This window comes from Watersipora subatra, chromosome 11 (genome assembly GCF_963576615.1).
Source record: "Watersipora subatra chromosome 11, tzWatSuba1.1, whole genome shotgun sequence".
NCBI lineage: Eukaryota > Metazoa > Bryozoa > Gymnolaemata > Cheilostomatida > Watersiporidae > Watersipora > Watersipora subatra.
Window position 1 is genome coordinate 32,070,163 of NC_088718.1, and position 20,594 is coordinate 32,090,756.

A 20,594-nucleotide genomic window follows, 5' to 3' on the forward strand; every position below is an offset into this window, starting at 1 on the left:
GAATCCCGTGAACCAGATTTGAACTGGTGACCTAAGGATAGCAAATTACCACTACAGTCCTCCGCTCTTCCAACTGAGCTATCACAGGCACATCTCCAGTAAAATGTGTTTTCTTATTACATAAAATCATTTGAACCTTTGCAGTTTTATTTGAAATGCAGCAGTAAACATTGTCACTCGTCTTTGTATGCAAAAAACATTGTCATTATGAACTATCACTGCAAAATGCCTACAGATGAGTGTGCTGCCAGGACTGTGAAAAAGTTGAAAAAGTGAGATTTGAATGTTGATACCATAATGAACCATGAACACTATGATTAATTCTTATGACATCTTATAAATAACGAAAGAACTCGTAAACAATAAACCATTTATTAAAACAGACAATTTTGGTCTGTCTCTCTACCCATCGCAATTCGACGCAAAAACAGAGTGTGACTTTTTCCAAGGATGTGTTTGTTTATTGGTTTGCCAATAAATTAAAATACTCAAAGAGAAACACAGCTTTTCGTGTGTTTCTCGACAAATTACAACAAAACCATATTGGTTTTTACTAGTTTACAAAGTATTTTGGTGGTAAAAAAGTTTCCAGTTGGCGTCTCTGCCTTTTTGAACTAATCATCAATATGATTGAAAAAAACGTTACATGATTAAAATAGAATCCCGTGAACCATATTTGCACTGGTGACCTAAGGATAGCAAATTACCACTACAGTCCTCCGCTCGACCAACTGAGCTATCACGGGCGCATCTCTGGTAAAATGTGTTTTCTTATTCCATAAAACCATTTGAACTTTTGCAGTTTTAGTTGAAATGCAGTAGTAGACATTGTCACTCGTCTTTGTATGCAAAAATAATGTCACTGCGAGCTAATACTGAACAATGCCTACAGATGAGTGTGCTGCCAGGACTGTGAAATATTTAAAATAATGGGTTTGTATGTTGATACCGTAATGAATCATGAACACTGTGGTTATATCTTATGATATCTTATAGAAAACGAGTGAACTCATCAACAACAAACCATTTGTTAAAAGAGAACTTTTTTGGTCAGCTTCATTGCCGATCGCATGCCAACACAAAGACAGATCATGAATTTTTTCCAAAGGTCATTTTGTTGCCAGCTTTGCGAAAAAATTGAAAACTCAGAAATAAACCCAGCGTTTTGTATGTTTGTCAACAACTTACAACACAACCGTGATGCTTTTTAGTAGTTTACAAAAGATTTCTGTTGTAAGAAAGTTTCAGGTTGTCGTCTCCACTTAATTTGAAGTAATCGCAATGATTGAAAAATACATTACATGGTTAAAACAGAATTCCAATAACCAGGTTTGAACCGATGACCTAAGGATAGCAAATTACCACTACAGTCCTCCGCTCTACCAACTGAGTTACTACGGGCACATTTCCAGTAAAATGTGTTTTCTTATTACATAAAATCGTTTGAACTTTTGCAGTTTTAGTTGAAATGCAGTAGTAGACATTGTCACTCGTCTTCGTAAGCAAAAATAATGTCATTGCGAGCTAATACTAAAAAATGCCTACAGATGAGTGTGCTACCAGGAGTGTAAAAAAATTAAAATAATTGGTTTCGAATGTTGATACCATAATGAACCATGAACACTATGATTAATTCTTATGACATCTTATAAATAACGAAAAAACTCGTAAACAATAAACCATTTATTAAAACAGACAATTTTGGTCTGTCTCTCTACCCATCGCAATTCGACGCAAAAACAGAGTGTCACTTTTTCCAAGGATGTGTTTGTTTATTGGTTTGCCAATAAATTAAAATACTCAAAGAGAAACACAGCTTTTCGTGTGTTTCTCGACAAATTACAACCAAAACCATAATGGTTTTTACTAGTTTACAAAGTATTTTGGTGGTAAAAAAGTTTCCAGTTGGCGTCTCTGCCTTTTTGAACTAATCATCACTATGATTGAAAAAAACGTTACATGATTAAAATAGAATCCCATGAACCAGATTTGAACTGGTGACCTAAGGATAGCAAATTACCACTACAGTCCTCCGCTCTACCAACTAAGCTATCACGGGCACATCTCCGGTTAAATGTGTTTTCTTATTACATAAAACCATTTGACCCTTTGCAGTTTTAGTTGAAATGCAGTAGTAGACATTGTCACTCGTCTTTGTATGCAAAAAACATTGTCATTATAAGCTATCACTGCAAAATGCTTACAGATGAGTGTGCTGCCAGGACTGTGAAAAAGTTAAAAAATTGGTTTTGTATGTTGATTCTATAAAGAGCCATAAACACTATGATTATATCTTATGATATCTTATAAATAACGAGTGAACTCATAAACAATAAACCATTTATTAAAACAGACAATTTTGGTCTGTCTCTCTACCCATCGCAGTTCGACGCAAAAACAGAGTGTGACTTTTTCCAAGGTTGTGTTTGTTTATTGGTTTGCCAATAAATTAAAATACTCAAGGAGAAACACAGCTTTTCGTGTGTTTCTCGACAAATTACAACAAAACCATATTGGTTTTTACTAGTTTACAAAGTATTTTGGTGGTAAAAAAGTTTCCAGTTGGCGTCTCTGCCTTTTTTAACTAATCATCACTATGATTGAAAAAAACGTTGCATGATTAAAATAGAATCCCGTGAACCAGATTTGAACTGGTGACCTAAGGATAACAAATTACCACTACAGTCCTCCGCTCTACCAACTGAGCTATCACGGGCACATCTCCAGTAAAATGTGTTTTCTTATTACATAAAATCATTTGAACTTTTGCAGTTTTAGTTGAAATGCAGTAGTAGACATTGTCACTCTTCTTTGTATGCAAAAAACATTGTCATTATGAGCTATCACTGCAAAAGTCCTACAGATGAGTGTGCTGCCAGGACTGTGAAAAAGTTTAAAAAAAAGGGTTTTGAATGTTGATACCATAATGAACCATGAACACTATGATTAATTCTTATGATATCGTATAAATAACGAGTGAACTCGTAAACAATAAACCATTTATTAAAACAGACAATTTTGGTCTGTCTCTCTACCCATCGCAATTCGACGCAAAAACAGAGTCTGACTTTTTCCAAGGTTGTGTTTGTTTATTGGTTTGCCAATAAATTAAAATACTCAAGGAGAAACACAGCTTTTCGTGTGTTTCTCGACAAATTACAACAAAACCATATTGGTTTTTACTAGTTTACAAAGTATTTTGGTTGTAAAAAAGTTTCCAGTTGGCGTCTCTGCCTTTTTTAACTAATCATTACTATGATTGAAAAAACGTTGCATGATTAAAATAGAATCCCGTGAACCAGATTTGAACTGGTGATCTAAGGATAACAAATTACCACTACAGTCCTCCACTCTACCAACTGAGCTATCACGGGCACATATCCAGTAAAATGTGTTTTCTTATTACATAAAATCATTTGAACTTTTGCAGTTTTAGTTGAAATGCAGTAGTAAACATTGTCACTCGTCTTTGTATGCAAAAAACATTGTCATTATGTGCTATCACTGCAAAATGCCTACAGATGAGTGTGCTGCCAGGACTGTGAAAAAGTTGAAAAAATGGGTTTTGTGTGTTGATTCTATAATGAGCCATAAACACAATGATTATATCTTATGATATCTTATAAATAACGAGTGAACGCATAAACAATAAACCATTTATCAAAACAAACAATTTTGGTCTGTCTCTCTACCCATCGCGGTTCGACGCAAAAACAGATTGCGATTTTTTCCCAGGATCGGTTTGTTTACTGGTTTAACAATAAATAAAAAATCTTAAAGATAAACACAGTTTTTTGTTTGTTTCTCGACAAACTACCACAAAACCATAATGTTTTTTAGTAGTTTACAAAGTATTTTGGTTGTAAGAAAGTTTCCGGTTGGCGTCTCTGCCTTTTTTAACTAATCATCACTATGATTGAGAATAACATAACACGGTTAAAATAGAATCCCATGAACCAGATTTGAACTGGTGACCTAAAAATAGCAAATTACCACTACAGTCCTCCGCTTTACCAACTGAGCTATCACGGGCACATCTCCGGTTAAATGTGTTTTCTTATTACATAAAATCATTTGAACCTTTGCAGTTTTATTTGAAATGCAGCAGTAAACATTGTCACTCGTCTTTGTATGCAAAAAACATTGTCATTATGAGTTATCACTGCAAAATGCCTACAGATGAGTGTGCTGCCAGGACTGTGAAAAAGTTAAAAAAAAGGGTTTTGAATGTTGATACCATAATGAACCATGAACACTATGATTAATTCTTATGATATCTTATAAATAACGAGTGAACTCATAAACAATAAACCATTTATTAAAACAGACATTTTTTGGTCTGTCTCTTTACCCATCGCAATTCGACGCAAAAACAGAGTGTGACTTTTTCCAAGGATGTGTTTGTTTTTTGGTTTGCCAATAAATTAAAATACTCAAAGAGAAACACAGCTTTTCGTGTGTTTCTCGACAAATTACAACAAAACCATATTGGTTTTTACTAGTTTACAAAGTATTTTGGTGGTAAAAAAGTTTCCGGTTGGCTTCTCTGCCTTTTTTAACTAATCATCACTATGATTGAAAAAAACGTTACATGATTAAAATAGAATCCCATGAACCAGATTTGAACTGGTGACCTAAGGATAGCAAATTACCACTACAGTCCTCCGCTCTACCAACTGAGCTATCACGGGCACATATCCAGTAAAATGTGTTTTCTTATCACATAAAACCATTTGAACTTTTGCAGTTTTAGTTGAAATGCAGTAGTAGACATTGTCACTCGTCTTTGTATGCAAAAAACATTGTCATTATGAGCTATCACTGCAAAATGCCTACAGATGAGTGTGCTGCCAGGACTGTGAAAAAGTTGAAAAAATTGGTTTTGTATGTTGATTCTATAATGAGCCATAAACACTTTGATTATATCTTATGATATCTTATAAATAACGAGTGAACTCATTAACAATAAACCATTTATTAAAACAGACAATTTTGGTCTGTCTCTCTACCCATCGCAGTTCGACGCAAAAACAGATTGCGATTTTTTCCCAGGATCGGTTTGTTTACTGGTTTAACAATAATTAAAAAATCTTAAAGATAAACACAGTTTTTTGTTTGTTTCTCGACAAATTACCACAAAACCATAATGTTTTTTAGTAGTTTACAAAGTATTTTGGTTGTAAGAAAGTTTCCGGTTGGCGTCTCTGCTTTTTTGAACTAATCATCACTATGATTGAGAATAACGTAACACGGTTAAAATAGAATCCCATGAACCAGATTTGAACTGGTGACCTAAGGATAGCAAATTACCACTACAGTCCTCCGCTCGACCAACTGAGCTATCACGGGCACATCTCCGGTAAAATGTGTTTTCTTATTACATAAAATCATTTGAACCTTTGCAGTTTTATTTGAAATGCAGCAGTAAACATTGTCACTCGTCATTGTATGCAAAAAACATTGTCATTATGAGCTATCACTGCAAAATGCCTACAGATGAGTGTGCTGCCAGGACTGTGAAAAAGTTGAAAAAATTGGTTTTGTATGTTGATTCTATAATGAGCCATAAACACTTTGATTATATCTTATGATATCTTATAAATAACGAGTGAACTCATTAACAATAAACCATTTATTAAAACAGACAATTTTGGTCTGTCTCTCTACCCATCGCGGTTCGACGCAAAAACAGGTTGCGATTTTTTCCCAGGATCGGTTTGTTTACTGGTTTAACAATAAATAAAAAATCTTAAAGATAAACACAGTTTTTTGTTTGTTTCTCGACAAATTACCACAAAACCATAATGTTTTTTAGTAGTTTACAAAGTATTTTGGTTGTAAGAAAGTTTCCGGTTGGCGTCTCTGCCTTTTTGAACTAATCATCACTATGATTGAGAATAACGTAACACGGTTAAAATAGAATCCCATGAACCAGATTTGAACTGGTGACCTAAGGATAGCAAATTACCACTACAGTCCTCCGCTCGACCAACTGAGCTATCACGGGCACATCTCCGGTACAATGTGTTTTCTTATTACATAAAATCATTTGAACCTTTGCAGTTTTATTTGAAATGCAGCAGTAAACATTGTCACTCGTCATTGTATGCAAAAAACATTGTCATTATGAGCTATCACTGCAAAATGCCTACAGATGAGTGTGCTGCCAGGACTGTGAAAAAGTTAAAAAAAAAGGGTTTTGAATGTTGATACCATAATGAACCATGATTACTATGATTAATTCTTATGATATCTTATAAATAACGAGTGAACGCATAAACAATAAACCATTTATCAAAACAAACAATTTTGGTCTGTCTCTCTACCCATCGCGGTTCGACGCAAAAACAGATTGCGATTTTTTCCCAGGATCGGTTTGTTTACTGGTTTAACAATAAATAAAAAATCTTAAAGATAAACACAGTTTTTTGTTTGTTTCTCGACAAACTACCACAAAACCATAATGTTTTTTAGTAGTTTACAAAGTATTTTGGTTGTAAGAAAGTTTCCGGTTGGCGTCTCTGCCTTTTTTAACTAATCATCACTATGATTGAGAATAACATAACACGGTTAAAATAGAATCCCATGAACCAGATTTGAACTGGTGACCTAAGGATAGCAAATTACCACTACAGTCCTCCGCTTTACCAACTGAGCTATCACGGGCACATCTCCGGTTAAATGTGTTTTCTTATTACATAAAATCATTTGAACCTTTGCAGTTTTATTTGAAATGCAGCAGTAAACATTGTCACTCGTCTTTGTATGCAAAAAACATTGTCATTATGAGTTATCACTGCAAAATGCCTACAGATGAGTGTGCTGCCAGGACTGTGAAAAAGTTAAAAAAAAGGGTTTTGAATGTTGATACCATAATGAACCATGAACACTATGATTAATTCTTATGATATCTTATAAATAACGAGTGAACTCATAAACAATAAACCATTTATTAAAACAGACATTTTTTGGTCTGTCTCTTTACCCATCGCAATTCGACGCAAAAACAGAGTGTGACTTTTTCCAAGGATGTGTTTGTTTTTTGGTTTGCCAATAAATTAAAATACTCAAAGAGATACACAGCTTTTCGTGTGTTTCTCGACAAATTACAACAAAACCATATTGGTTTTTACTAGTTTACAAAGTATTTTGGTGGTAAAAAAGTTTCCGGTTGGCTTCTCTGCCTTTTTTAACTAATCATCACTATGATTGAAAAAAACGTTACATGATTAAAATAGAATCCCATGAACCAGATTTGAACTGGTGACCTAAGGATAGCAAATTACCACTACAGTCCTCCGCTCTACCAACTGAGCTATCACGGGCACATATCCAGTAAAATGTGTTTTCTTATCACATAAAACCATTTGAACTTTTGCAGTTTTAGTTGAAATGCAGTAGTAGACATTGTCACTCGTCTTTGTATGCAAAAAACATTGTCATTATGAGCTATCACTGCAAAATGCCTACAGATGAGTGTGCTGCCAGGACTGTGAAAAAGTTGAAAAAATTGGTTTTGTATGTTGATTCTATAATGAGCCATAAACACTTTGATTATATCTTATGATATCTTATAAATAACGAGTGAACTCATTAACAATAAACCATTTATTAAAACAGACAATTTTGGTCTGTCTCTCTACCCATCGCGGTTCGACGCAAAAACAGGTTGCGATTTTTTCCCAGGATCGGTTTGTTTACTGGTTTAACAATAAATAAAAAATCTTAAAGATAAACACAGTTTTTTGTTTGTTTCTCGACAAATTACCACAAAACCATAATGTTTTTTAGTAGTTTACAAAGTATTTTGGTTGTAAGAAAGTTTCCGGTTGGCGTCTCTGCCTTTTTGAACTAATCATCACTATGATTGAGAATAACGTAACACGGTTAAAATAGAATCCCATGAACCAGATTTGAACTGGTGACCTAAGGATAGCAAATTACCACTACAGTCCTCCGCTCGACAAACTGAGCTATCACGGGCACATCTCCGGTAAAATGTGTTTTCTTATTACATAAAATCATTTGAACCTTTGCAGTTTTATTTGAAATGCAGCAGTAAACATTGTCACTCGTCATTGTATGCAAAAAACATTGTCATTATGAGCTATCACTGCAAAATGCCTACAGATGAGTGTGCTGCCAGGACTGTGAAAAAGTTAAAAAAAAAGGGTTTTGAATGTTGATACCATAATGAACCATGATTACTATGATTAATTCTTATGATATCTTATAAATAACGAGTGAACTCGTAAGCAATAAACAATTTATTAAAACAGACAATTTTGGTCTGTCTCTTTACCCATCGCAATTCGACGCAAAAACAGAGTGTGATTTTTTCCAAGGATGTGTTTGTTTGTTGGTTTGCCAATAAATTAAAATACTCAAGGAGAAACACAGCTTTTCGTGTGTTTCTCGACAAATTACAACAAAACCATATTGGTTTTTACTAGTTTACAAAGTATTTTGGTGGTAAAAAAGTTTCCAGTTGGCGTCTCTGCCTTTTTAAACTAATCATCACTATGATTGAAAAAAACGTTGCGTGATTAAATTAGAATCCCGTGAACCAGACTTGAACTGGTGACCTAAGGATAGCAAATTACCACTACAGTCCTCCGCTCTACCAACTGAGCTATCACGGGCACATCTCCGGTAAAATGTGTTTTCTTATTACATAAAATCATTTGAACCTTTGCAGTTTTATTTGAAATGCAGCAGTAAACATTGTCACTCGTCATTGTATGCAAAAAACATTGTCATTATGAGCTATCACTGCAAAATGCCTACAGATGAGTGTGCTGCCAGGACTGTGAAAAAGTTAAAAAAAATGGGTTTCGAATGTTGATACCATAATGAACCATGAACACTATGATTAATTCTTATGACATCTTATAAATAACGAAAGAACTCATAAACAATAAACCATTTATTAAAACAGACAATTTTTGTCTGTCTCTCTACCCATCGCAATTCGACGCAAAAACAGAGTGTGACTTTTTCCAAGGATGTGTTTGTTTTTTGGTTTGCCAATAAATTAAAATACTCAAAGAGAAACACAGCTTTTCGTGTGTTTCTCGACAAATTACAACAAAACCATATTGGTTTTTACTAGTTTACAAAGTATTTTGGTGGTAAAAAAGTTTCCGGTTGGCTTCTCTGCCTTTTTTAACTAATCATCACTATGATTGAAAAAAACGTTACATGATTAAAATAGAATCCCATGAACCAGATTTGAACTGGTGACCTAAGGATAGCAAATTACCACTACAGTCCTCCGCTCTACCAACTGAGCTATCATGTGCACATCTTCAGTAAAATGTGTTTTCCTACTACATAAAATCATTTGAACTTTTGCAGTTTTAGTTGAAATGCAGTAGTAGACATTGTCACTCGTCTTTGTATGCAAAAAACATTGTCATTATGAGCTATCACTGCAAAATGCCTACAGATGAGTGTGCTGCCAGGACTGAAAAAGTTGAAAAAATTGGTTTTGAATGTTGATACCATAATGAACCATGAACACTATGATTAATTCTTATGACATCTTATAAATAACGAGTAAACTCATAAACAATAAACCAATTATTAAAACAGACATTTTTTGGTCTGTCTCTTTACCCATCGCAATTCGACGCAAAAGCAGAGTGTGATTTTTTCCAAGGATGTGTTTGTTTATTGGTTTGCCAATAAATTAAAATACTCAAAGAGATACACAGCTTTTCGTGTGTTTCTCGACAAATTACAACAAAACCATATTGGTTTTTACTAGTTTACAAAGTATTTTGGTGGTAAAAAAGTTTCCGGTTGGCTTCTCTGCCTTTTTTAACTAATCATCACTATGATTGAAAAAAACGTTACATGATTAAAATAGAATCCCATGAACCAGATTTGAACTGGTGACCTAAGGATAGCAAATTACCACTACAGTCCTCCGCTCTACCAACTGAGCTATCACGGGCACATATCCAGTAAAATGTGTTTTCTTATCACATAAAACCATTTGAACTTTTGCAGTTTTAGTTGAAATGCAGTAGTAGACATTGTCACTCGTCTTTGTATGCAAAAAACATTGTCATTATGAGCTATCACTGCAAAATGCCTACAGATGAGTGTGCTGCCAGGACTGTGAAAAAGTTGAAAAAATTGGTTTTGTATGTTGATTCTATAATGAGCCATAAACACTTTGATTATATCTTATGATATCTTATAAATAACGAGTGAACTCATTAACAATAAACCATTTATTAAAACAGACAATTTTGGTCTGTCTCTCTACCCATCGCGGTTCGACGCAAAAACAGGTTGCGATTTTTTCCCAGGATCGGTTTGTTTACTGGTTTAACAATAAATAAAAAATCTTAAAGATAAACACAGTTTTTTGTTTGTTTCTCGACAAATTACCACAAAACCATAATGTTTTTTAGTAGTTTACAAAGTATTTTGGTTGTAAGAAAGTTTCCGGTTGGCGTCTCTGCCTTTTTGAACTAATCATCACTATGATTGAGAATAACGTAACACGGTTAAAATAGAATCCCATGAACCAGATTTGAACTGGTGACCTAAGGATAGCAAATTACCACTACAGTCCTCCGCTCGACAAACTGAGCTATCACGGGCACATCTCCGGTAAAATGTGTTTTCTTATTACATAAAATCATTTGAACCTTTGCAGTTTTATTTGAAATGCAGCAGTAAACATTGTCACTCGTCATTGTATGCAAAAAACATTGTCATTATGAGCTATCACTGCAAAATGCCTACAGATGAGTGTGCTGCCAGGACTGTGAAAAAGTTAAAAAAAAAGGGTTTTCAATGTTGATACCATAATGAACCATGATTACTATGATTAATTCTTATGATATCTTATAAATAACGAGTGAACTCGTAAGCAATAAACAATTTATTAAAACAGACAATTTTGGTCTGTCTCTTTACCCATCGCAATTCGACGCAAAAACAGAGTGTGATTTTTTCCAAGGATGTGTTTGTTTGTTGGTTTGCCAATAAATTAAAATACTCAAGGAGAAACACAGCTTTTCGTGTGTTTCTCGACAAATTACAACAAAACCATATTGGTTTTTACTAGTTTACAAAGTATTTTGGTGGTAAAAAAGTTTCCAGTTGGCGTCTCTGCCTTTTTAAACTAATCATCACTATGATTGAAAAAAACGTTGCGTGATTAAATTAGAATCCCGTGAACCAGACTTGAACTGGTGACCTAAGGATAGCAAATTACCACTACAGTCCTCCGCTCTACCAACTGAGCTATCACGGGCACATCTCCGGTAAAATGTGTTTTCTTATTACATAAAATCATTTGAACCTTTGCAGTTTTATTTGAAATGCAGCAGTAAACATTGTCACTCGTCATTGTATGCAAAAAACATTGTCATTATGAGCTATCACTGCAAAATGCCTACAGATGAGTGTGCTGCCAGGACTGTGAAAAAGTTAAAAAAAATGGGTTTCGAATGTTGATACCATAATGAACCATGAACACTATGATTAATTCTTATGACATCTTATAAATAACGAAAGAACTCATAAACAATAAACCATTTATTAAAACAGACAATTTTTGTCTGTCTCTCTACCCATCGCAATTCGACGCAAAAACAGAGTGTGACTTTTTCCAAGGATGTGTTTGTTTTTTGGTTTGCCAATAAATTAAAATACTCAAAGAGAAACACAGCTTTTCGTGTGTTTCTCGACAAATTACAACAAAACCATATTGGTTTTTACTAGTTTACAAAGTATTTTGGTGGTAAAAAAGTTTCCGGTTGGCTTCTCTGCCTTTTTTAACTAATCATCACTATGATTGAAAAAAACGTTACATGATTAAAATAGAATCCCATGAACCAGATTTGAACTGGTGACCTAAGGATAGCAAATTACCACTACAGTCCTCCGCTCTACCAACTGAGCTATCATGTGCACATCTTCAGTAAAATGTGTTTTCCTACTACATAAAATCATTTGAACTTTTGCAGTTTTAGTTGAAATGCAGTAGTAGACATTGTCACTCGTCTTTGTATGCAAAAAACATTGTCATTATGAGCTATCACTGCAAAATGCCTACAGATGAGTGTGCTGCCAGGACTGAAAAAGTTGAAAAAATTGGTTTTGAATGTTGATACCATAATGAACCATGAACACTATGATTAATTCTTATGACATCTTATAAATAACGAGTAAACTCATAAACAATAAACCATTTATTAAAACAGACATTTTTTGGTCTGTCTCTTTACCCATCGCAATTCGACGCAAAAGCAGAGTGTGATTTTTTCCAAGGATGTGTTTGTTTATTGGTTTGCCAATAAATTAAAATACTCAAGGAGAAACACAGCTTTTCGTGTGTTTCTCGCCAAATTACAACAAAACCATATTGGTTTTTACTAGTTTACAAAGTATTTTGGTGGTAAAAAAGTTTCCAGTTGGCGTCTCTGCCTTTTTTAACTAATCATCACTATGATTGAAAAAAACGTTGCATGATTAAAATAGAATCCCGTGAACCAGATTTGAACTGGTGATCTAAGGATAACAAATTACCACTACAGTCCTCCACTCTACCAACTGAGCTATCACGGGCACATATCCAGTAAAATGTGTTTTCTTATCACATAAAACCATTTGAACTTTTGCAGTTTTAGTTGAAATGCAGTAGTAGACATTGTCACTCGTCTTTGTATGCAAAAAACATTGTCATTATGAGTTATCACTGCAAAATGCCTACAGATGAGTGTGCTGCCAGGACTGTGAAAAAGTTGAAAAAATTGGTTTTGTATGTTGATTCTATAATGAGCCATAAACACTTTGATTATATCTTATGATATCTTATAAATAACGAGTGAACTCATAAACAATAAACCATTTATTAAAACAGACAATTTTGGTCTGTCTCTCTACCCATCGCGGTTCGACGCAAAAACAGATTGCGATTTTTTCCCAGGATCGGTTTGTTTACTGGTTTAACAATAAATAAAAAATCTTAAAGATAAACACAGTTTTTTGTTTGTTTCTCGACAAATTACAACAAAACCATATTGGTTTTTACTAGTTTACAAAGTATTTTGGTGGTAAAAAAGTTTCCAGTTGGCGTCTCTGCCTTTTTTAACTAATCATCACTATGATTGAAAAAAACCTTGCATGATTAAAATAGAATCCCGTGAACCAGTGACCTAAGGATAGCAAATTACCACTACAGTCCTCTGCTCTACCAACTGAGCTATCACAGGCACATCTCCAGTGAAATGTGTTTTCTTATTACATAAAATCATTTGAACTTTTGCAGTTTTAGTTGAAATGCAGTAGTAGACATTGTCACTCGTCTTTGTATGCAAAAACATTGTCATTATGAGCTATCACTGCAAAATGCCTACAGATGAGTGTGCTGCCAGGACTGTGAAAAAGTTACAAAAAATGGGTTTCGAATGTTGATACCATAATGAACCATGAACACTATGATTAATTCTTATGACATCTTATAAATAACGAAAGAACTCGTAAACAATAAACCATTTATTAAAACAGACAATTTTTGTCTGTCTCTCTACCCATCGCAATTCGACGCAAAAACAGAGTGTGACTTTTTCCAAGGATGTGTTTGTTTTTTGGTTTGCCAATAAATTAAAATACTCAAAGAGAAACGCAGCTTTTCGTGTGTTTCTCGACAAATTACAACAAAACCATATTGGTTTTTACTAGTTTACAAAGTATTTTGGTGGTAAAAAAGTTTCCGGTTGGCTTCTCTGCCTTTTTTAACTAATCATCACTATGATTGAAAAAAACGTTACATGATTAAAATAGAATCCCATGAACCAGATTTGAACTGGTGACCTAAGGATAGCAAATTACCACTACAGTCCTCCGCTCTACCAACTGAGCTATCACAGGCGCATATCCAGTAAAATGTGTTTTCTTATCACATAAAACCATTTGAACTTTTGCAGTTTTAGTTGAAATGCAGTAGTAGACATTGTCACTCGTCTTTGTATGCAAAAAACATTGTCATTATGAGCTATCACTGCAAAATGCCTACAGATGAGTGTGCTGCCAGGACTGTGAAAAAGTTGAAAAAATTGGTTTTGTATGTTGATTCTATAATGAGCCATAAACACTTTGATTATATCTTATGATATCTTATAAATAACGAGTGAACTCATTAACAATAAATCATTTATTAAAACAGACAATTTTGGTCTGTCTCTCTACCCATCGCAGTTCGACGCAAAAACAGATTGCGATTTTTTCCCAGGATCGGTTTGTTTACTGGTTTAACAATAAATAAAAAATCTTAAAGATAAACACAGTTTTTTGTTTGTTTCTCGACAAATTACCACAAAACCATAATGTTTTTTAGTAGTTTACAAAGTATTTTGGTTGTAAGAAAGTTTCCGGTTGGCGTCTCTGCTTTTTTGAACTAATCATCACTATGATTGAGAATAACATAACACGGTTAAAATAGAATCCCATGAACCAGATTTGAACTGGTGACCTAAGGATAGCAAATTACCACTACAGTCCTCCGCTCGACCAACTGAGCTATCACGGGCACATCTCCGGTAAAATGTGTTTTCTTATTACATAAAATCATTTGAACCTTTGCAGTTTTATTTGAAATGCAGCAGTAAACATTGTCACTCGTCATTGTATGCAAAAAACATTGTCATTATGAGCTATCACTGCAAAATGCCTACAGATGAGTGTGCTGTCAGGACTGTGAAAAATTTGAAAAAATTGGTTTTGTATGTTGATTCTATAATGAGCCATAAACACTTTGATTATATCTTATGATATCTTATAAATAACGAGTGAACTCATTAACAATAAACCATTTATTAAAACAGACAATTTTGGTCTGTCTCTCTACCCATCGCAGTTCGACGCAAAAACAGGTTGCGATTTTTTCCCAGGATCGGTTTGTTTACTGGTTTAACAATAAATAAAAAATCTTAAAGATAAACACAGTTTTTTGTTTGTTTCTCGACAAATTACCACAAAACCATAATGTTTTTTAGTAGTTTACAAAGTATTTTGGTTGTAAGAAAGTTTCCGGTTGGCGTCTCTGCCTTTTTGAACTAATCATCACTATGATTGAGAATAACGTAACACGGTTAAAATAGAATCCCATGAACCAGATTTGAACTGGTGACCTAAGGATAGCAAATTACCACTACAGTCCTTCGCTCGACCAACTGAGCTATCACGGGCACATCTCCGGTAAAATGTGTTTTCTTATTACATAAAATCATTTGAACTTTTGCAGTTTTAGTTGAAATGCAGCAGTAAACATTGTCACTCGTCATTGTATGCAAAAAACATTGTCATTATGAGCTATCACTGCAAAATGCCTACAGATGAGTGTGCTGCCAGGACTGTGATAAAGTTAAAAAAAAAGGGTTTTGAATGTTGATACCATAATGAACCATGATTACTATGATTAATTCTTATGATATCTTATAAATAACGAGTGAACTCGTAAGCAATAAACAATTTATTAAAACAGACAATTTTGGTCTGTCTCTTTACCCATCGCAATTCGACGCAAAAACAGAGTGTGATTTTTTCCAAAGATGTGTTTGTTTGTTGGTTTGCCAATAAATTAAAATACTCAAGGAGAAACACAGCTTTTCGTGTGTTTCTCGACAAATTACAACAAAACCATATTGGTTTTTACTAGTTTACAAAGTATTTTGGTGGTAAAAAAGTTTCCAGTTGGCGTCTTTGCCTTTTTTAACTAATCATTACTATGATTGAAAAAACGTTGCATGATTAAAATAGAATCCCGTGAACCAGATTTGAACTGGTGATCTAAGGATAACAAATTACCATTACAGTCCTCTGCTCTACCAACTGAGCTATCACGGGCACATCTTCAGTAAAATGTGTTTTCCTATTACATAAAATCATTTGAACTTTTGCAGTTTTAGTTGAAATGCAGTAATAGACATTGTCACTCATCTTTGTATGCAAAAAACATTGTCATTATGAGCTATCACTGCAAAATGCCTACAGATGAGTGTGCTGCCAGGACTGTGAAAAAGTTGAAAAAATTGGTTTTGTATGTTTATTCTATAATGAGCCATAAACACAATGATTATATCTTATGATATCTTATAAATAACGAGTGAACTCATAAACAATAAACCATTTATTAAAACAAACAATTTTGGTCTGTCTCTCTACCCATCGCGGTTCGACGCAAAAACAGATTGCGATTTTTTCCCAGGATCGGTTTGTTTACTGGTTTAACAATAAATAAAAAATCTTAAAGATAAACACAGTTTTTTGTTTGTTTCTCGACAAATTACCACAAAACCATAATGTTTTTTAGTAGTTTACAAAGTATTTTGGTTGTAAGAAAGTTTCCGGTTGGCGTCTCTGCCTTTTTTAACTAATCATCACTATGATTGAGAATAACATAACACGGTTAAATTAGAATCCCATGAACCAGATTTGAACTGGTGACCTAAGAATAGCAAATTACCACTACAGTCCTCCGCTCTACCAACTGAGCTATCACGGGCACATCTCCAGTAAAATGTGTTTTCTTATTACATAAAATCATTTGAACCTTTGCAGTTTTATTTGAAATGCAGCAGTAAACATTGTCACTCGTCATTGTATGCAAAAAACATTGTCATTATGAGCTATCACTGCAAAATGCCTACAGATGAGTGTGCTGCCAGGACTGTGAAAAAGTTAAAAAAAATGGGTTTCGAATGTTGATACCATAATGAACCATGAACACTATGATTAATTCTTATGACCTCTTATAAATAACGAAAGAACTCGTAAACAATAAACCATTTATTAAAACAGACAATTTTGGTCTGTCTCTCTACCCATCGCAATTCGACGCAAAAACAGAGTGTGACTTTTTCCAAGGTTGTGTTTGTTTATTGGTTTGCCAATAAATTAAAATACTCTAGGAGAAACACAGCTTTTCGTGTGTTTCTCGACAAAATACAACAAAACCATATTGGTTTTTACTAGTTTACAAAGTATTTTGGTTGTAAAAAAGTTTCCAGTTGGCGTCTCTGCCTTTTTTAACTAATCATTACTCTGATTGAAAAAACGTTGCATGATTAAAATAGAATCCCGTGAACCAGATTTGAACTGGTGATCTAAGGATAACAAATTACCACTACAGTCCTCCGCTCTACCAACTGAGCTATCACGGGCACATCTTCAGTAAAATGTGTTTTCTTATTACATAAAATCATTTGAACCTTTGCAGTTTTAGTTGAAATGCAGTAATAGACATTGTCACTCATCTTTGTATGCAAAAAACATTGTCATTATAAGCTATCACTGCAAAATGCCTACAGATGAGTGTGCTGCCAGGACTGTGAAAAAGTTGAAAAAATGGGTTTTGTATGTTGATTCTATAATGAGCCATAAACACAATGATTATATCTTATGATATCTTATAAATAACGAGTGAACTCATAAACAATAAACCATTTATTAAAACAGACAATTTTGGTCTGTCTCTCTACCCATCGCGGTTCGACGCAAAAACAGATTGCGATTTTTTCCCAGGATCGGTTTGTTTACTGGTTTAACAATAAATAAAAAATCTTAAAGATAAACACAGTTTTTTGTTTGTTTCTCGACAAATTACCACAAAACCATAATGTTTTTTAGTAGTTTACAAAGTATTTTGGTTGTAAGAAAGTTTCCGGTTGGCGTCTCTGCCTTTTTTAACTAATCATCACTATGATTGAGAATAACATAACACGGTTAAAATAGAAACCCATGAACCAGATTTGAACTGGTGACATAAGAATAGCAAATTACCACTACAGTCCTCCGCTCTACCAACTGAGCTATCACGGGCACATCTCCGGTAAAATGTGTTTTCTTATTACATAAAATCATTTGAACCTTTGCAGTTTTATTTGAAATGCAGCAGTAAACATTGTCACTCGTCATTGTATGCAAAAAACATTGTCATTATGAGCTATCACTGCAAAATGCCTACAGATGAGTGTGCTGCCAGGACTGTGAAAAAGTTAAAAAAAATGGGTTTCGAATGTTGATACCATAATGAACCATGAACACTATGATTAATTCTTATGACCTCTTATAAATAACGAAAGAACTCGTAAACAATAAACCATTTATTAAAACAGACAATTTTGGTCTGTCTCTTTACCCATCGCAATTCGACGCAAAAACAGAGTGTGATTTTTTCCAAGGATGTGTTTGTTTATTGGTTTGCCAATAAATTAAAATACTCAAGGAGAAACACAGCTTTTCGTGTGTTTCTCGACAAATTACAACAAAACCATATTGGTTTTTACTAGTTTACAAAGTATTTTGGTTGTAAAAAAGTTTCCAGTTGGCGTCTTTGCCTTTTTTAACTAATCATTACTATGATTGAAAAAACGTTGCATGATTAAAATAGAATCCCGTGAACCAGATTTGAACTGGTGATCTAAGGATAACAAATTACCATTACAGTCCTCTGCTCTACCAACTGAGCTATCACGGGCACATCTTCAGTAAAATGTGTTTTCCTATTACATAAAATCATTTGAACTTTTGCAGTTTTAGTTGAAATGCAGTAATAGACATTGTCACTCATCTTTGTATGCAAAAAACATTGTCATTATGAGCTATCACTGCAAAATGCCTACAGATGAGTGTGCTGCCAGGACTGTGAAAAAGTTGAAAAAATTGGTTTTGTATGTTTATTCTATAATGAGCCATAAACACAATGATTATATCTTATGATATCTTATAAATAACGAGTGAACTCATAAACAATAAACCATTTATTAAAACAAACAATTTTGGTCTGTCTCTCTACCCATCGCGGTTCGACGCAAAAACAGATTGCGATTTTTTCCCAGGATCGGTTTGTTTACTGGTTTAACAATAAATAAAAAATCTTAAAGATAAACACAGTTTTTTGTTTGTTTCTCGACAAATTACCACAAAACCATAATGTTTTTTAGTAGTTTACAAAGTATTTTGGTTGTAAGAAAGTTTCCGGTTGGCGTCTCTGCCTTTTTTAACTAATCATCACTATGATTGAGAATAACATAACACGGTTAAATTAGAATCCCATGAACCAGATTTGAACTGGTGACCTAAGAATAGCAAATTACCACTACAGTCCTCCGCTCTACCAACTGAGCTATCACGGGCACATCTCCGGTAAAATGTGTTTTCTTATTACATAAAATCATTTGAACCTTTGCAGTTTTATTTGAAATGCAGCAGTAAACATTGTCACTCGTCATTGTATGCAAAAAACATTGTCATTATGAGCTATCACTGCAAAATGCCTACAGATGAGTGTGCTGCCAGGACTGTGAAAAAGTTAAAAAAAATGGGTTTCGAATGTTGATACCATAATGAACCATGAACACTATGATTAATTCTTATGACCTCTTATAAATAACGAAAGAACTCGTAAACAATAAACCATTTATTAAAACAGACAATTTTGGTCTGTCTCTCTACCCATCGCAATTCGACGCAAAAACAGAGTGTGACTTTTTCCAAGGTTGTGTTTGTTTATTGGTTTGCCAATAAATTAAAATACTCAAGGAGAAACACAGCTTTTCGTGTGTTTCTCGACAAAATACAACAAAACCATATTGGTTTTTACTAGTTTACAAAGTATTTTGGTTGTAAAAAAGTTTCCAGTTGGCGTCTCTGCCTTTTTTAACTAATCATTACTCTGATTGAAAAAACGTTGCATGATTAAAATAGAATCCCGTGAACCAGATTTGAACTGGTGATCTAAGGATAACAAATTACCACTACAGTCCTCCGCTCTACCAACTGAGCTATCACGGGCACATCTTCAGTAAAATGTGTTTTCTTATTACATAAAATCATTTGAACCTTTGCAGTTTTAGTTGAAATGCAGTAATAGACATTGTCACTCATCTTTGTATGCAAAAAACATTGTCATTATAAGCTATCACTGCAAAATGCCTACAGATGAGTGTGCTGCCAGGACTGTGAAAAAGTTGAAAAAATGGGTTTTGTATGTTGATTCTATAATGAGCCATAAACACAATGATTATATCTTATGATATCTTATAAATAACGAGTGAACTCATAAACAATAAACCATTTATTAAAACAGACAATTTTGGTCTGTCTCTCTACCCATCGCGGTTCGACGCAAAAACAGATTGCGATTTTTTCCCAGGATCGGTTTGTTTACTGGTTTAACAATAAATAAAAAATCTTAAAGATAAACACAGTTTTTTGTTTGTTTCTCGACAAATTACCACAAAACCATAATGTTTTTTAGTAGTTTACAAAGTATTTTGGTTGTAAGAAAGTTTCCGGTTGGCGTCTCTGCCTTTTTTAACTAATCATCACTATGATTGAGAATAACATAACACGGTTAAAATAGAATCCCATGAACCAGATTTGAACTGGTGACATAAGAATAGCAAATTACCACTACAGTCCTCCGCTCTACCAACTGAGCTATCACGGGCACATCTCCGGTAAAATGTGTTTTCTTATTACATAAAATCATTTGAACCTTTGCAGTTTTATTTGAAATGCAGCAGTAAACATTGTCACTCGTCATTGTATGCAAAAAACATTGTCAT

At 34.0% G+C, this 20,594-nt stretch overlaps 29 non-coding genes across 29 annotated transcripts; all 29 read right to left on the reverse strand.

Moving 5' to 3' along the window:
- Nucleotides 1–3: 3 nt before the first annotated feature.
- Trnay-gua (transfer RNA tyrosine (anticodon GUA)) lies at nucleotides 4–88 on the reverse strand. The gene is given in 2 exon segments: nucleotides 4–39; nucleotides 52–88. It is a non-coding gene; the product is annotated as a tRNA-Tyr (tRNA).
- Nucleotides 89–1,974: 1,886 nt separating this feature from the next.
- Nucleotides 1,975–2,059, reverse strand: Trnay-gua (transfer RNA tyrosine (anticodon GUA)). The gene is given in 2 exon segments: nucleotides 1,975–2,010; nucleotides 2,023–2,059. It is a non-coding gene; the product is annotated as a tRNA-Tyr (tRNA).
- A 572-nt stretch (nucleotides 2,060–2,631) lies between these two features.
- On the reverse strand, nucleotides 2,632–2,716 carry Trnay-gua (transfer RNA tyrosine (anticodon GUA)). The gene is given in 2 exon segments: nucleotides 2,632–2,667; nucleotides 2,680–2,716. It is a non-coding gene; the product is annotated as a tRNA-Tyr (tRNA).
- A 573-nt stretch (nucleotides 2,717–3,289) lies between these two features.
- On the reverse strand, nucleotides 3,290–3,374 carry Trnay-gua (transfer RNA tyrosine (anticodon GUA)). Its single transcript is given in 2 exon segments — nucleotides 3,290–3,325; nucleotides 3,338–3,374. It is a non-coding gene; the product is annotated as a tRNA-Tyr (tRNA).
- Nucleotides 3,375–3,947: 573 nt separating this feature from the next.
- Trnay-gua (transfer RNA tyrosine (anticodon GUA)) lies at nucleotides 3,948–4,032 on the reverse strand. Its single transcript is given in 2 exon segments — nucleotides 3,948–3,983; nucleotides 3,996–4,032. It is a non-coding gene; the product is annotated as a tRNA-Tyr (tRNA).
- Nucleotides 4,033–4,606: 574 nt separating this feature from the next.
- Trnay-gua (transfer RNA tyrosine (anticodon GUA)) lies at nucleotides 4,607–4,691 on the reverse strand. Its single transcript is given in 2 exon segments — nucleotides 4,607–4,642; nucleotides 4,655–4,691. It is a non-coding gene; the product is annotated as a tRNA-Tyr (tRNA).
- A 573-nt stretch (nucleotides 4,692–5,264) lies between these two features.
- Nucleotides 5,265–5,349, reverse strand: Trnay-gua (transfer RNA tyrosine (anticodon GUA)). The gene is given in 2 exon segments: nucleotides 5,265–5,300; nucleotides 5,313–5,349. It is a non-coding gene; the product is annotated as a tRNA-Tyr (tRNA).
- Nucleotides 5,350–5,922: 573 nt separating this feature from the next.
- Nucleotides 5,923–6,007, reverse strand: Trnay-gua (transfer RNA tyrosine (anticodon GUA)). Its single transcript is given in 2 exon segments — nucleotides 5,923–5,958; nucleotides 5,971–6,007. It is a non-coding gene; the product is annotated as a tRNA-Tyr (tRNA).
- A 574-nt stretch (nucleotides 6,008–6,581) lies between these two features.
- Nucleotides 6,582–6,666, reverse strand: Trnay-gua (transfer RNA tyrosine (anticodon GUA)). Its single transcript is given in 2 exon segments — nucleotides 6,582–6,617; nucleotides 6,630–6,666. It is a non-coding gene; the product is annotated as a tRNA-Tyr (tRNA).
- A 574-nt stretch (nucleotides 6,667–7,240) lies between these two features.
- On the reverse strand, nucleotides 7,241–7,325 carry Trnay-gua (transfer RNA tyrosine (anticodon GUA)). Its single transcript is given in 2 exon segments — nucleotides 7,241–7,276; nucleotides 7,289–7,325. It is a non-coding gene; the product is annotated as a tRNA-Tyr (tRNA).
- A 573-nt stretch (nucleotides 7,326–7,898) lies between these two features.
- Trnay-gua (transfer RNA tyrosine (anticodon GUA)) lies at nucleotides 7,899–7,983 on the reverse strand. Its single transcript is given in 2 exon segments — nucleotides 7,899–7,934; nucleotides 7,947–7,983. It is a non-coding gene; the product is annotated as a tRNA-Tyr (tRNA).
- Nucleotides 7,984–8,557: 574 nt separating this feature from the next.
- Trnay-gua (transfer RNA tyrosine (anticodon GUA)) lies at nucleotides 8,558–8,642 on the reverse strand. Its single transcript is given in 2 exon segments — nucleotides 8,558–8,593; nucleotides 8,606–8,642. It is a non-coding gene; the product is annotated as a tRNA-Tyr (tRNA).
- Nucleotides 8,643–9,216: 574 nt separating this feature from the next.
- Trnay-gua (transfer RNA tyrosine (anticodon GUA)) lies at nucleotides 9,217–9,301 on the reverse strand. The gene is given in 2 exon segments: nucleotides 9,217–9,252; nucleotides 9,265–9,301. It is a non-coding gene; the product is annotated as a tRNA-Tyr (tRNA).
- Nucleotides 9,302–9,873: 572 nt separating this feature from the next.
- On the reverse strand, nucleotides 9,874–9,958 carry Trnay-gua (transfer RNA tyrosine (anticodon GUA)). The gene is given in 2 exon segments: nucleotides 9,874–9,909; nucleotides 9,922–9,958. It is a non-coding gene; the product is annotated as a tRNA-Tyr (tRNA).
- A 573-nt stretch (nucleotides 9,959–10,531) lies between these two features.
- On the reverse strand, nucleotides 10,532–10,616 carry Trnay-gua (transfer RNA tyrosine (anticodon GUA)). The gene is given in 2 exon segments: nucleotides 10,532–10,567; nucleotides 10,580–10,616. It is a non-coding gene; the product is annotated as a tRNA-Tyr (tRNA).
- A 574-nt stretch (nucleotides 10,617–11,190) lies between these two features.
- On the reverse strand, nucleotides 11,191–11,275 carry Trnay-gua (transfer RNA tyrosine (anticodon GUA)). Its single transcript is given in 2 exon segments — nucleotides 11,191–11,226; nucleotides 11,239–11,275. It is a non-coding gene; the product is annotated as a tRNA-Tyr (tRNA).
- A 574-nt stretch (nucleotides 11,276–11,849) lies between these two features.
- On the reverse strand, nucleotides 11,850–11,934 carry Trnay-gua (transfer RNA tyrosine (anticodon GUA)). Its single transcript is given in 2 exon segments — nucleotides 11,850–11,885; nucleotides 11,898–11,934. It is a non-coding gene; the product is annotated as a tRNA-Tyr (tRNA).
- Nucleotides 11,935–12,506: 572 nt separating this feature from the next.
- Trnay-gua (transfer RNA tyrosine (anticodon GUA)) lies at nucleotides 12,507–12,591 on the reverse strand. Its single transcript is given in 2 exon segments — nucleotides 12,507–12,542; nucleotides 12,555–12,591. It is a non-coding gene; the product is annotated as a tRNA-Tyr (tRNA).
- A 1,220-nt stretch (nucleotides 12,592–13,811) lies between these two features.
- Nucleotides 13,812–13,896, reverse strand: Trnay-gua (transfer RNA tyrosine (anticodon GUA)). Its single transcript is given in 2 exon segments — nucleotides 13,812–13,847; nucleotides 13,860–13,896. It is a non-coding gene; the product is annotated as a tRNA-Tyr (tRNA).
- Nucleotides 13,897–14,469: 573 nt separating this feature from the next.
- Trnay-gua (transfer RNA tyrosine (anticodon GUA)) lies at nucleotides 14,470–14,554 on the reverse strand. Its single transcript is given in 2 exon segments — nucleotides 14,470–14,505; nucleotides 14,518–14,554. It is a non-coding gene; the product is annotated as a tRNA-Tyr (tRNA).
- Nucleotides 14,555–15,127: 573 nt separating this feature from the next.
- Nucleotides 15,128–15,212, reverse strand: Trnay-gua (transfer RNA tyrosine (anticodon GUA)). The gene is given in 2 exon segments: nucleotides 15,128–15,163; nucleotides 15,176–15,212. It is a non-coding gene; the product is annotated as a tRNA-Tyr (tRNA).
- A 573-nt stretch (nucleotides 15,213–15,785) lies between these two features.
- Nucleotides 15,786–15,870, reverse strand: Trnay-gua (transfer RNA tyrosine (anticodon GUA)). The gene is given in 2 exon segments: nucleotides 15,786–15,821; nucleotides 15,834–15,870. It is a non-coding gene; the product is annotated as a tRNA-Tyr (tRNA).
- Nucleotides 15,871–16,443: 573 nt separating this feature from the next.
- On the reverse strand, nucleotides 16,444–16,528 carry Trnay-gua (transfer RNA tyrosine (anticodon GUA)). Its single transcript is given in 2 exon segments — nucleotides 16,444–16,479; nucleotides 16,492–16,528. It is a non-coding gene; the product is annotated as a tRNA-Tyr (tRNA).
- A 573-nt stretch (nucleotides 16,529–17,101) lies between these two features.
- Nucleotides 17,102–17,186, reverse strand: Trnay-gua (transfer RNA tyrosine (anticodon GUA)). Its single transcript is given in 2 exon segments — nucleotides 17,102–17,137; nucleotides 17,150–17,186. It is a non-coding gene; the product is annotated as a tRNA-Tyr (tRNA).
- A 573-nt stretch (nucleotides 17,187–17,759) lies between these two features.
- Trnay-gua (transfer RNA tyrosine (anticodon GUA)) lies at nucleotides 17,760–17,844 on the reverse strand. The gene is given in 2 exon segments: nucleotides 17,760–17,795; nucleotides 17,808–17,844. It is a non-coding gene; the product is annotated as a tRNA-Tyr (tRNA).
- Nucleotides 17,845–18,417: 573 nt separating this feature from the next.
- Nucleotides 18,418–18,502, reverse strand: Trnay-gua (transfer RNA tyrosine (anticodon GUA)). Its single transcript is given in 2 exon segments — nucleotides 18,418–18,453; nucleotides 18,466–18,502. It is a non-coding gene; the product is annotated as a tRNA-Tyr (tRNA).
- A 573-nt stretch (nucleotides 18,503–19,075) lies between these two features.
- On the reverse strand, nucleotides 19,076–19,160 carry Trnay-gua (transfer RNA tyrosine (anticodon GUA)). The gene is given in 2 exon segments: nucleotides 19,076–19,111; nucleotides 19,124–19,160. It is a non-coding gene; the product is annotated as a tRNA-Tyr (tRNA).
- Nucleotides 19,161–19,733: 573 nt separating this feature from the next.
- Nucleotides 19,734–19,818, reverse strand: Trnay-gua (transfer RNA tyrosine (anticodon GUA)). The gene is given in 2 exon segments: nucleotides 19,734–19,769; nucleotides 19,782–19,818. It is a non-coding gene; the product is annotated as a tRNA-Tyr (tRNA).
- A 573-nt stretch (nucleotides 19,819–20,391) lies between these two features.
- Nucleotides 20,392–20,476, reverse strand: Trnay-gua (transfer RNA tyrosine (anticodon GUA)). The gene is given in 2 exon segments: nucleotides 20,392–20,427; nucleotides 20,440–20,476. It is a non-coding gene; the product is annotated as a tRNA-Tyr (tRNA).
- Nucleotides 20,477–20,594: the final 118 nt, after the last annotated feature.